Source organism: Macaca nemestrina, chromosome 18 (genome assembly GCF_043159975.1).
Source record: "Macaca nemestrina isolate mMacNem1 chromosome 18, mMacNem.hap1, whole genome shotgun sequence".
Taxonomy (NCBI): Eukaryota; Metazoa; Chordata; class Mammalia; order Primates; family Cercopithecidae; genus Macaca; species Macaca nemestrina.
The window spans coordinates 28,407,534-28,420,666 of record NC_092142.1 but is presented as its reverse complement, the minus strand read 5'-3'; the positions used below and the strand labels follow the sequence as shown (position 1 = coordinate 28,420,666).

The following is a 13,133-nucleotide window of genomic DNA, read 5'->3' as shown; positions in this document are numbered from 1 at the left end:
TCTGAAGAAGACAATAAGCCATGCTCCAGTCACACCTGGAAGCTGACTGGTCCACACACAGCCGAAGCATGAGAAAAGTCATCGCAGGACTCATTTTCCTTAAAATTTGGACTTGTACAGTAAGGACTTTAACCGACCTTCCTTAGACTGAGGACTGTTCCCAGTGTATACATCAAATCAGTGAGGTAGGACAAAAAGTTGCTACAGTCCTATTATTTTATGATTATTATAAGTGTATCGGGACTCTAAAAAAAAAACTGGTTGTGAAACCCCGTCTCTACTAAAAAAATACAAAAAACTAGTCGGGTGAGGTGGCGGGCACCTGTAGTCCCAGCTACTCGGGAGGCTGAGGCAGGAGAATGGTGTGAACCCGGGAGGCGGAGCTTGCAGTGAGCTGAGATCCGGCCACTGTACTCCAGCCTGGGCGACAGAGCGAGACTCCATCTCAAAAAAAAAAATAAAAAAACAAAAAAACAAAAAAAACCCCAAAAAACTTGTTTGTATAATGCTATTCTATGCAAGGTATGTAGCCCAGGAAATGACCAACCTGATGTGTGTTATGACCCATCTGAGCCTCCCATGGCCACAGTTTTTAAAATAAGATTAAGGCCTGAGGACTAGTGGGGGCTCATAAATGAAACGAGTAAAGGGTTAGCGAAAACAAAAGAAAAAGGGGTGTCCAAACAAGTCACGTTGAAGTTTGATGCTTGTGCTGTCATTAATTGTAATAAGTTAGGAATAGGATGTGGTTCTCTTTAATTAGGAAAGAGGCTATATGGCAGAAAATAAGTACATTTGTCATGAATTAAGACTGTGTGGAAAAGAATGTGGATAGTGGTCTTGTGTCATTTAGGCTACTTAGATAAAAAATAAAAAAGATCCTGTCCACCTTCAGAAAAGGAAAAGTAGCCCTTCCTGTACCAGTGGTCAGTGTAACCCCTTAGAACTAGTAATAACCAACCCCCTTGATCCTCACTGGAAAGAAAGGGAGCATGTAATCCTAGGAATGGATGAGGCTAGACTAGATCCTTGAGTAAATATCGTGGTTTGAGGAGAAGTTTACAAATGCTCTCCTGAGCCAGTATTTCAAATCTTCTATGATGAACTGAATGTGTCAGTACCAGAAATTCCAGGAAAAACAAGAAATTTGTTTTTGCAATTAGTTGAGCATGTAGCCCAGTCTCTCAATGTCACTTCATGTTATGTATGCAGAGGAACTGTAATGGGAGATCAACGGCCATGGGAAGCCTGAGAATTAGTATCTACAGACCCAGTTCCTGATGAATTGCCAGCTCAAAAGAATCACCCTGATAACTTCTGGGTCCTAAAAGCCTCAGTCATTACACAATACTGTATAGCAAGAGTAGGGAAGGACTTCACCCTTCCTGTGGGAAGACTCAGCTGCCTTGGGCAAAAACTGTATAATACTACTACAAAAACAGCCACCTAGTGGAGTTCAAACCACACTAAGAAAAACCCATTTAGTAAATTCCCAAAGTTGCAAACTGTGTGAACCCATCCGGAGTCCCACCAGGACTGGACAGCCCCCACTAGATTACACTGGATATGTGGGCATAGAGCTTACACCAAATTACCCAACCAGTGGGCAGGTAGTTGTGTTATTGGCACTATTAAACCATCTTGCTTCCTACTGTCCATAAAAACAGGTGAACTCCTGAGCTTCCCTCTCTGTGCTTCCCGCAAAAAGAGAAGCATAGCTATAGAAAATTAAAAAGATGATGAATGGCCCCCTCAGAGAATCATACAATATTATGGGCCTGGTACTTAGGAACAAGACGGTTCATAGGGATACCCGACTCCCATTTACATGCTCAACCAAATCATACGGTTACAAGCTATCTTAGAAATAATCACTAATAAGACTGGCAGAGCCTTGACTATTCTGGCCTGGCAAGAAACTCAGGTGAGAAAGGCTATCTATCAAAATAGATTAGCTCTCGACTACTTGCTAGCCCTGAAGGAGGGGTCTGTAGAAAATTTAACCTTACTAATTGCTGTCTACACATAGATGATCAAGGGCAAGTAGTTGAAGACATAGTTAGAGATAAGACAAAACTGGCACATGTGCCTCTGCAAGTGTGGCATGGATTTGATCCTGGGGCCATGTTTGGAAAATGGTTCCCAGCACTAAAAAGGTTTAAAACTCTTATAATAGGAGTTATAATAGTGACAGAAACCTGCTTACTGCTCGCTTGTTTGCTACCTGTACTTCTTCAAATGATAAAAAGCTTCATCGCTACCTTAGTTCACCAAAATGCTTCAGCACAAGTGTACTATATGAATCACTATCAATCTGTCTTGCAAGAAGACATGGATAGTGAGAATGAAAGTGAGAACGCCCACCAATGAGTGAGCATCTCAAAGGGGCGGAAGGGAGGAGACCACCCCTCATATTGTCTTATGCCCAATTTCTGCCTCCAAAAAAAGAAGTAAAAACTAAAAGGCAGAAATGAAATCCATAAGCAGATAGCCTGGTGCCAGACCCTGGGCCTGGTAGTTAAAAGATCGACCCCTGACCTAATCGATTGTTGTCTATAGATTACAGACATTGTATAGAAATGCACTGTGAAAATCCCTATCTTGTTTCATTCCAATCTAATTACCGGTGCATGCAGCCCCCAGTCACGTACTCCCTGCTTGCTCAGTCAATCACGACCCTCTCATGCGGACCCCCTTAGAGTTCTGAGCCCTTAAAAGGGACAGAAATTGCTCACTCAGGGAGCTTGGTTATTGGAGACATGAGTCTTGCCGAAGTTCCTGGCCAAATAAAGCCCTTCCTTCTTTAACTCGGTGTCTGAGGGGTTTTGTCTGCGGCTTGTCCTGCTACATCTTCACTCTCTGCAACCACCCTTCCCTCTGTCAGTCTTGTTCTACTTTCCAAATCCTCCTCTGCTCCAAACCTGACTCATCTCCTGTCCCCCTCCCCACAGCCCCAGCGGATGATTCCTCTTCCCTTGACCCCGCCAATTTTCCCCCTCCCCGACAGCATCACGATCCTCCACAGGAGCATCCTAATCCTCCACTGTATGCCCCCGTTCCGGCTCCACCCCTTTCCCCTCATCTCTCAAACCACCCCCTTTCTGACTCTGAGTCCTCTCCGTCTCCGCCCCTCACCCGCTCTTGGGCCCAACATGCTCAGCAACCAGCTCCTTTACTTCCCCTTCAGGAAGCAGCAGGAGCTGAAAGTATTGTTAGAGTTCATGTTCCCTTCTCTTTTGGTGATCTCTCTCTAATTAACAAAAGACTTGGTTCATTTCCAGAAGACCCTACCTCTTCTATTAGGAAGTTCCAGCACCTTTACCTAGTCTTACGAACTAACCTAGCACAACCTCTACATTATCCTCTTTTCCATCCTCACCCCAGAAGACTGAGACTGTATCTGGACCCTAGCTCAGGCACATGCTGATACCATTCATCACCAGGCTCCTGCCCAGCCTACTGGTGCAAACGCAGTCCCCAACCAGGACCCCTCTAGGATTATCAAGACAGGGCCTCTGCAAGCCACCATCAAGACCACATGATTGTATGTCTTCTTGCAGGACTCAAAAAGGATGTGTATAAAGCAGTAAACTATAAAAAACTTTCAGAAACCACCCAAAGTCCTAATGAAAACCCAACCCTTTTCCTCTCTGATTTAACTGAAGCCATGAGAAAATATACCAACCCAGACCCAGCCAGCCCAAAAAGAACCACTATTTTAAACCTTCAGTTCATCTCCCAATCCACCCCCAATATTTGATGCAAGTTTCAGAAGCTTGACAAAGGCCCTCAAGCCCCACAATGAGACCTTCTTAATTTAGCCTTCAAAATCTTTAACAATCATAATGAGGAAAATAAAAGGCAAAAACTGGCAAAGTTTCAAATGCTTGCCTTCACCATCAGAGGCCCTGCAGGCCCACGGGGCCACAGCTCCACATGGACGCCTCCTAACAATTCACCCCATCTGGCACCTATTTCAAGTGTGGCAATAAAGGCCACTGGTCCAGACAATGCCCAAACCCAGGAAAGCCCACCAGGCCGTGCCCCCTCTGTGGAGGACCCCACTGGAAGTCAGACTGTGAGAGGCCCCAGCAAGGGCCACCCCCATCCCCTCCTGAGCCGGCCAAAACCTCCTACTCAGATTTCATCGGCCTTGCCACTGAAGACTGACGGTGCCCTGGAACGAACGCCCCCCACAACTACCATCTCTTCATTCAAGCCAAAAGTAACCCGAATGGTGGCAAGTAGGCCAGTATATATATATTTTTAAATTAATACCAGGACAACCTACGCTGCTTTACCTAATTTTTCGGGACCCACCCAGTCCTCCCAGGTCTCTGTTGTAGGAATTGATGGACAAGTCTCCAAACCCCGAGCCACCCCTCCACTCTTCTGCTCCCTGCACAGCTTTTCCTTCACTCACTCTTCCTTAGTCCTGCCCTCATGTCCAACTCTGCTCCTGGGCAGAGATATCCTTTTCAAACTCCCACTACTCTCCACCTCCATGGTAACCTACTTAGAAATTCAGCTTTCCCCTGGGGCCCGGGCTATGACCCCAGCCCGAGCAGCATTAATAAATAATCTATCCCCGCCCTCCTCCAAAAGAGAAATCCATTCCTTCCTAGGGTTAGCAGGCTTCTTTAGAATATGGATTCCCAACTTTACCCTCCTAGCTCACCCCCTTTATAAAGTGGCCAAAGGCCCTCTCAATGAACCCCTAAACTCCTCACATAACATACTCCCCAGCTTCTGCAAACTCCAAACCGCTCTTGTCACTGTATCAACTCTGTCCTTACCTAATATCTCCCAACCTTTCACTCTATACTGCCAAAAACCGAGCAATAACCCTCGATGTCTTAGGACAACCGGAAAAAATTCCTCCTTTTTTTGCCCCTGTAACTTAACTCTCTAAACAACTAGATAACAGTCAAAGGGTGACCAACCTGTCTTAAAGCACTAGCAGTGGTGCCCATTTTAGCTCTAAAAGGCAGGAAACCAACTTTCAGCCAGAATACCACTGTCCACAGTCGTCATAATCTACAGGATCTCCCCTCCTCCTGAGCATTAGGCTCTCTTCCTCCTTCATGGATTCAATTACTCCATGCCTTTTTTTTTTTTTTGAGATGGAGTTTCACTCTTGCCTCAGCGTCTTGCGTAGCTGGAATTACAGGCGTGTGCCACCACACCCAGCTAATTTTTGTATTTTCAGTAGAGACAGGGATTCACCATGTTGGCCAGGCTGGTCCTGAACTCCTGACCTCACATGATCCACCCGCCTTAGCCTCCCAAAGTCCTGGGATTACAGGCATGAACCACCGCGCCTGGCTTACTCCATGCCCTCTTTATGGAAAACCCCAAATTCAGTCTTGTCAAAAGTGCTCCCCTCAACACAGCATCCTCACTCCCTGTATATTCTTCGCCTCCTACTCATTCTTGCACTAGCATCCTAGATCATCTGCAACCACACTTTCCAAACATTTCCTCCCAGCCTCTCACCAACCCCAATGACCAGCCATTTATAAATAGCTCCTCTTCCGTGCCCACTGGCTCCCCCAAAATTGCTGGGTATGTGGTTGTTTCCCTTGACTGAGTAATTGAAGCTAAGGCCCTACCTTCAGGAACCTCTTCTATCCCTCCTCTCCACAATATACAATGCAATCCCTGCCTCAGCCTATAACTGGACTTCCAACCAAGTAACCTACCATCCCGAAATCCTCATTAACAGCCCCCACAAACTTGACATACAGGCATTAACAGAAATCTCCCCCCAGTTAACTAATGAGTTTGGTCCAGCTGTTACAACCTTACATCCCTATTTACACAACCTATCCCCCTACTGCAGCCGTGATAAACCCGTATTAGGAGCCATAACAACCCACACAATCTTATTCTATCCAGCACTACTGTGCGTACAACGACATCTACCCTCTGGCATTCCCCTCAGCCACCTGAATTCCAAACTGCAACTTTACCCTACAACTGAAACCTCCCACCGAACATACTATTCTCAAAGCCGCCAACAATAAAGACAGGCTTCGTTTCTCTAGCCTCCACCTCCTTAACAAAAATTAAGGGTACTATAATGGCCACCACCTCCCCTGTTTATCCCTCTTCCCTTGACTCCCCTCTCCCTGCACCATCCCTACCCTACACCCACCACCCGCGACTGTCTCCTTATCCCAACATTAAACAACACGCCCACTTGAATCTTAGTGGACACAAAACGCTTCCTCTTACACTGAGAAAAAAAGAACCCCACAGCCTCCCAGCCTAAACCAAACACCCCTTTACAACCACTTACAGCAGCAGCCCTCGCCGGGACCCTAGGAGTATAAACGCATGAAAATAACAAAATAGTATATATTTTTAGCATACACAACCAGTTCTGTCTACCAGACCAAGGCATACTTTTCCTATGCAGTACCTTAACTTATATTTGCCTCCCATCTAACTGGATGGGCACCTGCAGCCTGGTTTTCCTCAGTCCAAAAATCAACGTTGCCTCAGGAGACCAACCCCTACCAATCACCGTTAATACCCCTGTCTGACACCACCATGCTATACAACTCATACCTCTATGAGTAGACCTCAGAATAACTACAGGAGTTGGAACTGGGGTTGCAGGATTAACCACCTCCGTTTCCTATTACCAATCCCTCTCCAAAGACCTCACAAATAGCTTGGAAAAAATAGCCAAATCCGTTACAACTCTCCAATCACAAATAAATTATTTAGCAGTGATGGTTCTTCAAAATCACAGAAACTTACACCTACTCACAGGCGAAAAACGAGGATTCTGCCCTTTTCTAGATGAACAGTGTTGCTTTTATCTTAACTAATCTGGCTTAGTACAACATGCTGTAAAAAGACTAAAGGACCAAGGACAAAAAATTAAAGAAAACATCCCTCGATGGCTAGTGTGGCCCTCCTGGTCTTTTAACACCTAGTTTCCACGGCTTGACCCACCTAGGCCCGGCCATAACCATTTTTCTTTTTCTAGCATTTGGCCCTTGTCTCTTACACCTTCTCGCCCAGTTTTTATAGGACCTTATCAGAGCCTTTACCTACGGGGACAAGACAAGATATAATGCTGCTCCGGGAATACCAATGGCTCTAAAAACAGCAATCCCTACCATCCAGCCTTCCCCAACAACCGTCGCCCCTTCCCAGCAAGAAGCAGCCAGACAATGGCACTCCTCTTCTATTACCTATTAAAAGGCTGGAATGTTAGGGACAAAATGCCCAAGAAAGCTTCTTGGTGCTGCCCACCCTTCCCCCAAGCCTCTTTATATTTCTAAGCCCTTATCTAGGTGCCACAGTGAAGCCAGCAGACTTCACTTGTCAGACCTTGCTGCAATAAGCAAACCCCAATTACAAACCACCCACACCTGATGGGGGAGGTCGTGGGAAACATAAACTTTACCTTCACCCTCCTGTAATAGATGTCACAAGGTAATACATAGCAAAATTAACCAGCAAACAACCCAGGATGTGGCCATACCAAAGAACTCCCTCAAACTCCCCTCCCCAATATAAACCCCTCATTCTGTAAGCTTGGGGCTGCTTCTTCTCTATTAGGGGAGCAGCTGGCAGGTTAATGAAAACTTGCCTGCCTAACTTTAGGTCTATTTTTCCTTTCTCTCAGCTGACCTTACATCCTCATCTCCTGAGAGCAGGAGGAGGCCCAGCTGTGAGGTCAAAATGCCCAGCATCCCCAGGAAGGAGGAAGCCTGAGAGAAAGGCAGAAAGGGGACAAAAGCGGCTGACGTCTCAGTCCCAGCTGAAGAGGACTATTTTGTTTAGGAAGAAACGCTACTTATATGTTCCTTGGTCCTGGTGTGACTCATTTTTGCTGACCTGAATTTATTACATTTCCTGGAGCCTGGGATCTTGACCTTTTCTTTCTCACTTTAAGGGAGGAGACCACCCCTCATATTGTCTTATGCCCAGTCTCTGCCTCCAAAAAAAGAAGTAAAAACTAAAAGGCAGAAATGGAATCCACAGGCAGATAGCCCAGCACCGCACCCTGGGCCTGGTAGTTAAAAATCAACCCCTAGACCAGGCGCGGTGGCTCACGCCTGTAATCCCAGCACTTTGGGAGGCCGAGGCGGGTGGATTATGAGGTCAGGAGATTGAGACCATCCTGGCTAACACAGTGAAACCCCGTCTCTACCAAAAATACAAAATATTAGCCGGGCGTGGTGGCGGGCGCCTGTAGTCCCAGCTACTCAGGAGGCTGAGGCAGGAGAATTGCTTGAACCTGGGAGGTGGAGGTTGCAGTGAGCCGAGATCGCACCACTGCACTCCAGCCTGGGTGACAGAGCAAGACTCCAACTCAAAAAAACAAAACAAAACAAAACAAAAACCCTGACCTGACTGCTTGTGTTATCTATAGATTCCAGGCATTGTATGGAAAAGCATTGTAAAAAAATCCCAGTCCTGTTCTGTTCCTTTCTGATTACTGGTGCATGCAGCTCCCTGTCACTACCCACTGTTTGCTCAGTCGATCACGACCCCCTCATGCAGACCCCCTTATAGTTGTGAACCCTTAAAAGGAACAGGAATTGCTTACTTGGGGAGCTCGGTTTTTGGAGATGTGAGTCCGCTGATGCTCCCAGCTGAATAAAGCCCTTTCTTTCACAATTCGGTGTCTGAGGGGTTCTTGTCTGGCTCGTCCTGCTACAAAATTTTTTTTTTTTTTTTTTTTTTTTTTTTGAGACAGTCTCGCTCTGCTGACCAGGCTGGAGGGCAGTAGAGCGATCTCTGCTCACTGCAGCCTCCGCCTCCCAGGTTCAAGTGATTCTCCTGCCTCAGCCTCCCGAGTAGCTGGGATTACAGGCACCTGCCACCACACCTGGCTAATTTTTATTTTTATTTTTAGTAGAGACACGGTTTCACCATGTTGGCCAGGCTGGTCATGAACTCCTGACCTCAGGGGATCTGCCCCAGCTCAGCCTCACAAAGTGCTGGGATTACAGGTGTGAGGCACCACACCTGGCCCAGACTGGGCTTCTTTTTCCTTTCCTTCTTTCTTTTTTTCTTTCTTTTCTTTTTTTTGATGGTGTTTCGCTCTTGTTGCCCAGGCTAGAGTGCAATGGCACAATCTTAGCTCACCACAACCTCCGTCTCCTGGGTTCAAGTGATTCTCCTGCCTCAGCCTCCTGAGTAGCTGGGATTACAGGCTTGCGCCATCACGACTGGCTAATTTTGTATTTTTAGTAGAGATGGGGTTTCTCCATGTTGGTCAGACTGGTCTCAAACTCCCGACCTCAGTTGATTGGCCTGCCTCAGCCTCCCAAAGTGCTGAGATTACAGGTGTGAGCCACCGTGCTCGGCCTTTTTTTTTTTCTTTCTTTTTAAAGACAGGGTTTCACTCTGTCACCAAGGCTCGGGTGCAGCGGTGTGATCTCGGCTCACTGCAACCTCTGCCTCCCGGGTTCGTGCCATTCTCCTGACTCAGCCTCTGGTGTAGCTGGGATTACAGGCATGTGCCACCACACCCAGCTAATTTTTGTATTTTTAGTAGAGATGGGGTTTCACCATGTTTGCCAGGCTGCTCTTGAACTCCTAATCTCAGGTGATCCACCCTCCTTGGCCTCCCAAAGTGCTGGGATTACAGGCATGAGGCACCACGCCCAGCACTTAATTTGACTGGTGACATTCCATGGGACTACAGTCAGGCCATGCTATGAATCGGCCCATTCAGTGGCAGTGCGTGAATTCAAGTTTAGGATGAAGAAAGTTCACCTTTCTCTCTCCAGGCCCCTGGGCCCTGGAACAGCTGTCTGTGTGGTTGATGGCGGCTCCTCCGGTTGGCCTTGAGGCATGCGGGAATGTCACTGCCTGGTGAGCTCCTCAGTTGGCCAGCACTGTCTGGGGGTGGGGGATGAGGGTGGCTCTCAGGGGTACCCATCTGAATGCTGCTGTTGTGAAGGTTGAATATGAGTAGGCCTTGGGGAGTTGACAAGGCAAGAGGTAAGTTTTGAATCAGCAGTTTCCCAGTGGCCGCTCAGAAAAATAACACATTTGGAAGGGACCAGCAGGAGTCTCTTTGGGAGCTGTCATAAGCCCTTGGCGTCAGAAACACTGACCTGGTCTCTGAGCTTTTGGCCAAGGCTCCCTGCAGCCAGACCTTCCCCAAACCTGCAGTCTCTGCCCGGCATCAACATCTGGCATTCACCCAGTACCTCATTCCCGTCCCCAGTGCAGCCACACTTCGCCAGTACCTTCAGCCAGGCCCCAGGTACTCCGGGGAGTGACCTTTTTCCTGCAGCTGGTACAGCACCCACTTCTCCCACAGCGAGGTCCACACCTGCTTCCTGCTGCCCAGTGGGCCTGTGCTCCTTCGCCTGTCCCCACTGCTGGCAATGCTTGAGCCAGGGGCCATTCAGTGGATCCACTGGCCTGGTGACATGGGCCTCAGAGGCTGACCTCCAGGATTGTGAACTCTGCCCCTGGTTCTTTCCCAGGAGGGTCCAGACCCCCACGGGAGCTTCCAGCACCTCCCAGAGCTCTTCCAGACTGTGGGTGATAGGTACCACGCTGAGGGGTGGGCACTGTAAGAGAAGAAATGTCATTGCTCTTAAGGGAAGTTTTCAGTTTTCTCTTGTGTCCTTCAGAGGCCTGAGAGCCTGGGAGACCTAGGGCTGGGACCACACCCCCTGGGCAACACTGAATCCTTATGCCCCTCCCAAACTTTTTGCCTCTGCTCCCCAGGGTGAGAAAATAGCCCTTAGAGTCCACAAGGGACCAGAATAAACACACTTAACAAAGTAATCCATATCTTCTACCTGTTTCACACCCTCTCCCCAACATAGATCTCCCCTTGAAAATTTTACTGCCCCAGCCAGATTTTCTTTGTCCTGTCATTTCTTTTAAAATTTATTGTCCTTGGCAGGGCGCAGTGGCTCACACCTGTAATCCCAGCACTCTGGGAGGCCAAGGTGGGTGGATTGCCTGAGGTCAGGAGTTCAAGACCAGCCTGACCAACATGGTGAAACCCTATCTCTACTAAAAATACAAAATTAGCTGGGTGTGGTGGTGCATGCCTGTAGTCTCAACTATCCAGGGTGCTGAGGCAGGAGAATCCTTTGAACCCGGGAGGCAGAGGTTGCAGTAAGCCGAGATCGCGCCAGTGCACTCCAGCCTGGGCAACAAGAGCGAAACTCCATCTCAAAAAAATAAAAAAAAATAAAAATTATAGTTCTTTAAGAAATATAGGCCGGGCGCAGTGGCGTGGGCGACAAAGCGAGCCTTCATCAAAAAAAAAGAAAAAGAAAGAAAAGAAAAGAAAAGAAAAGAAAAGAAAAGAAAAGAAAAGAAAGAAAGAAAGAAAGAGAAAGAAAGAAAGCAACAAAAGAAAGAAAATGATCAGTAGCTGCACCACTAGAAAGATGGCGGAGCAAGAGCAAAGAAAAATCCTTTTGGTTCCAGAAAATCTCCTGAAAAATAGGAGGTCTTATCAAGCCCTCAAAGCCACCCAGGCAAAGCAGGCACTTTTGGCAAAGCAGGAGCAGAGGAAAGGAAAAGGGCTCAGGTTTAAGCGACTGGAATCATTCCTACATGATTCCTGGCAGGAGAAACGTGACAAGGTGCATCTCAGACGACTAGAAGCGAAACCTCATGCCTTGGAATTGCCAGATAAACATTCCTTGGCCTTTGTTGTATGCATCAAAAGGATTGATGGTGTGAGTTTACTGGTGCAGAAAACCATTGCAAGACTTCGCCTAAAGAAAATTTTTAGTGGTGTCTTTGTAAAAAGTCACCCCCTAGAACCTAAAAACGCTACGTATAGTGGAACCTTATGTGACCTGAGGATTTCCAAATCTGAAGTCTGTCTGGGAACTCATTTTGAAACATAGACCAGCCAAGGTCAAGAATAAGACCATCGGCCAGGTGTGGTGGCGCATGCCTGTAATCCCAGCACCTTGGGAGGCCGAGGCGGGTGAATCACGAGGTCAGGAGATCGAGACCATGCTGGCTAACACGGTGAAACCCCATCTCTACTAAAAATACAAAAAATTAGCCAGGCATGTTGGCGGGCACCTGTAGTCCCAGCTACTCGGGAGGCTGAGGCAGGAGAATGGCGTGAACCCGGGAGGCAGAGCTTGCAGTGAGCCGAGATCACGCCACTGCACTCTAGCCTGGGCGACAGAGTAAAACTCTGTCTCAAAAAAAAAAAAAAAAGAAGAGGAAGACCATCCCTCTGACAGACAACACAGTGATTGAGGAGGACCTGGGGAAGTTTGGTGTCATTTGCTTGGAAGACCTCATTCACTAAATTGCCTTCCCAGGGAAGCATTTCCAGGAGCTCTCATGGTTCTTGCGTCCTTTCCACCTCTCAGTGGCCCAAGATGCTACCAAAAATAGAGTGGGCTTCCTCAAGGAGATGGGCACGCCTGGTTATCAGGGTGAATGCATCAATCAGCTCATCTGTCAGCTGAACTAGACTCAGGTGCCAAACTGCGATAAATTTTTATCAATGAAGTGGAAGCATGTGTTTTTGTTGTTTTGGGAATTTTTATCAAGTACTTCAGAGATTATTTCCTGCTTTATCTTCAAAAACTGAAAAGAAAAGACAGTAGCTGGCCAGGCGCGATGGCTCAAGCCTATAATCCCAACACTTTGGGAGGCTGAGGTGGGCGTATCACCTGAGGTCAGGAGTTTGAGACCAGCCTGACCAACATGGAGAAATGCCGTCTTTAGTAAAAATATAAAAATTAGCTGGGCGTGGTGGCGCATGCCTGTAATCCCAGCTACTCGGGAGGCTAAGGTGGGAGAACCGCTGGAACCTAGGAGGCGGAGGTTGTGGTGAGCAGAGATCACACCATTGCGCTCCAGCCTGGGCAACGAGAGCAAAACTCCATCTCAAATAAAGAAAAGAAAAGACAGTAGTTTATGTTCATGGCAAGCACTTCTCATCACAGTGCAGTTCCAAGGAAAACTTCCAGCATTTTCTACATTGGGTGCCACGTCATCTGAAATCAGCACATTCCATGGAGGAAGGAGTCTTGCTCTGTTGCATCTATCCTAGGGTTTAATGTTGATAAATGAGTAACTCTAGCATTTGTAAAAGGCTCCTTAAGGCTCCTGCAGCAGCCGACCAAGCCCAAGGACATAACTGAATCTGGAGA

At 47.4% G+C, this 13,133-nt stretch overlaps 1 pseudogene; it reads left to right on the top strand.

Moving 5' to 3' along the window:
• The first annotated feature begins 11,359 nt into the window (after positions 1-11,359).
• LOC112426910 (ribosomal protein uL30-like) lies at positions 11,360-12,448 on the top strand (annotated as a pseudogene).
• Positions 12,449-13,133: the final 685 nt, after the last annotated feature.